The sequence below is a fragment of the Cupressus sempervirens genome, chromosome 9, assembly GCF_028749045.1.
Source record: "Cupressus sempervirens isolate cs-2001-9-10 chromosome 9, ASM2874904v1, whole genome shotgun sequence".
Taxonomy (NCBI): domain Eukaryota; kingdom Viridiplantae; phylum Streptophyta; class Pinopsida; order Cupressales; family Cupressaceae; genus Cupressus; species Cupressus sempervirens.
Genome location: NC_143126.1, coordinates 234,508,137 through 234,511,757, shown reverse-complemented (window position 1 = coordinate 234,511,757; position 3,621 = coordinate 234,508,137).

The following is a 3,621-nucleotide window of genomic DNA, read 5'->3' as shown; positions in this document are numbered from 1 at the left end:
CAAGCAATGAATTAAAGAACAATCAAAATAGCAATGAACACATTACATAGTGATTACTGTAGGGAAACCCTTATGGGAGAAAAACTCCACCCACCAAAACTTGCATAATGCATTATCAAATCAAGAGAATTATAATACACTTACAATGAAAGTTCTTATAAGAGCATCACCAAAACTTCAAACTTGAAGAGACACCTTCTAGCACCTAGCCTTGCAAATAAAACTCAATGACACAAACTCCTCCCCAAGCCCTACTTATATAGTGATTTTACAAATTGGTAAACACTTGTGGTTTTACAAAACAATGGACCAAACTACTATGCCACATGTTGCTTATCTTTGAAATTTGTAATTCTAAGATGGAAAAAACAACCAAGTTAAAATATAAATCTTATCCATTATTTTTTCTCCTTATCTGGACCCTCATAAAACTCATATAATGATTCATATATGCTCTAATAATGGCCCTCCTATATTTTATTATGGATAAGAGATATTTCTAACAACTCATACACCTTTTTCCAATGCATAAACATGTGAAAATATACCACAATTTGTTTTTTGTTATTTTTTGGTAAAAATTTGCAAGGATAAAGTAGTTGTATCTCAACAAATTTGCCGCAAAAAAAAAATACACATATATCAATGGCATTACATTTGAAAAGATTTGCATTAGCTTATTATCCTCTCACCAATACTGGTAATGAATAATGAGATTCTTTAATTTAATAAATGAAATATATTGTACTATATTTAAATTTCTTTAAATAATATAGAATGAGAAAAATGTATTATAGTCAAACTTTTATTTTCATATAGAAATATAATAAAATATGTGTTTACCTAAAATATTCAAAATTTAAATATGTACCCTACATATATTACTAATACATCGATAAGAACTAGATGTTATGCATCCTTGTTATATACTATTTTGTGAGAAGATTTTAGAAGTTTGAATTTTTTTCAATCTCTAGTCAATTTTTTTATTTAAAAATTGACATCAAACGCTATTGATAGTTCACAAAAGACCCTACTACTGAAATTTCTTAATGTCAAACTATAATGGCCCCATCACAAAACTTAAGAGGACATTTCTAAATCAATGTGGGGTTCTTGGAAGAACCTTAACATTTTTGGAACGTGGGAAAACATGGTATTCCTCTAATGTTACACATTTCATCCTAGAAATTCTAGAATGAATAGTTAGCACATCCAATTTAATACTTAAGTACTTAAAATCCTATAGTCAAAATATCAATTTCTTTAAGCACTATTTCCTAATAAAGAACAAATTGCAACTCTCATCTATTAGCTTGGTACTATCTATTTTATCATTACTTAATCATTTCATGAAGAGAAACTATTAAAACAAGGGGCGAAAGTGCTAAAGTTCCTACCTCTGTGCTTTTATGGTTGACTAACTTGTGTTCTCATATGACTTTTTTTAAGATTGTTTGTTATTTCTTAGAGAGTTGTTACACCTTAGTAGCTTTTGATAAAATTGATAGTTTATGAAGTAATATAGTTTTGCTCTTTTATTTCTAAAAAAATAGAAGACGTGTTGAAGGCCAATCAATTTGCATGCATTAATTACATTGAGAGATGTTCCTTACAACAACTTAGTGGAAATGAACTATTTGTGTACACGAAAAAGAATCAATTGAAAACATTGATTTACGTATCTCTATTTTATGAAAAGGAACTAATTTAGTTATTTTATAACAATTAATTAACGGTGTCAGCTTTATAAGGATTTGAAATTTCATGGTAATGTTTTAAAAAGGAATTTTGTACAATTCATAGTCCAAAGATTGCAAATAGAAAATATATGATCCTCTCATCACACAACTTATATCTAGAGAAGAGTAGATTGTTAATAGGCATCCAAATACACATCTTCTCAATCATCCTATCCATTTCATCTCCTTGCTCTAGAGGTACAGCTTTTGTGTGCTCATTTTGTTTAATTTGAAATTTATTTTTTAGAATAGAGCCTCTTCTTTCCATTTTATTTAATTAATTTGTTGAATTTCAATTTATGAAATATGAGTTGTCTTTCTAAAATCCATCCAACCATACATACACTAGTTTAAATATGTATGTACGTATATGTATATGTATATAACATGCCACATCAATGCAAAACTGATAAGAAATATATATATATATATAAGAGAAAAAAACATTTAACTCTATATTTGAACTTGGTAAAATAGCTAGTAAAATATAGTGTAAACTTAAAGAAATAACAATTTACAAATTGGAAAAATAAACATCAATGTAAAACTAATAATAAATATATTTAAAATAAGAAATATAAAACATTCAACTCTATATTTGAACTTGGTAAGGAAAATAGATAGGGATAATTAATATTGATTAGACATTCATTTGTGAGGTGGAAGATAAAAATGATTGTTTTTTTTTAAAGTTAATCCACTTGTCGCAAATGTGGAAAAGACAAAGTTGAAATTAATGCATTCATCAATAGAGTTGTTACAAAATATTTATATTTTTGTTGGAGAAAATTGAATTTTTTCATTACCTTTTTTATCATGGGCTAATACAATTTTCCAAAAAATGTATTTTTCAATTTCAATAACACATGCAAATTAATATAGTTTTTACAAACATTAGTATATCTTCAAATTTTTCTAATATGAAACCTCATGATTCCATTAGTTTCCTTGCAAAGGCAGAAACTAACAATTGTATTCACTAAGAAATCATAGATGAAATTGGCATCTCTTAACACATTAGCTTTAGTTTTATTTGTTTAATCCCAGTTATAATGGTGAGTAGGAAATTTAGGAATTTGCTCATTTTGTTTTGATAACGAATTTACTGATGTATTTTGCATAGCATGCAGTCATAGATCAGACCACATAAGCTAAATGTTAACTAAATTATAAATAAGATGTTAACTTGTAGGACTAAATGGCAAATTCAACATACAACAGATGATAGTTAATTGTTTTGATAGTTTCTTTCCATCTTCAATTGTTAGTTATTTATCATTTACAAATTATTTCTAGTTATTTAATTTGTGGAAGACACTTCAGTATGATAATTTTATATCTGGCAAGATGATCAATGAACTATTCTGCAAACATCTGTTTGAAGAATAGATCTACAACAAAAGGTACATAGTTTTATTAATAATACAATGAATTATATCAAAGAAATGGTAATCTAAAATACATCCCTGTCTTATTAAATATCATTTTGTAGAATACATCCACGACACTATGTGGCAAGAGTTGTATTCATAATGCAATCAACTATATGTTACAACCAAAGATTCAATGTTACAACCGAATTATAATTTTGCAGGTGAACGAGATTGATATGAAAGCAAATGCAATGTTGTAATTCATTTATAGAGCCACCCGACTATTTAATAAATATCGCTACGATGCTTCATTTTCAATTAGGTGTTAAAAAAAGTCATATGTCGTAGTGGAGACGAAACAATTTACTGGCTATTCTAATTACAAGGTTGGGCTTACTAACCATGTCGTTTGAAAATTGCAACTAAACACCACAAACCAATTCCCAGTACACATCATTGTAGAGGGTGACAATTCAAATCTATTAAATTTGACTCCTATTATTTAT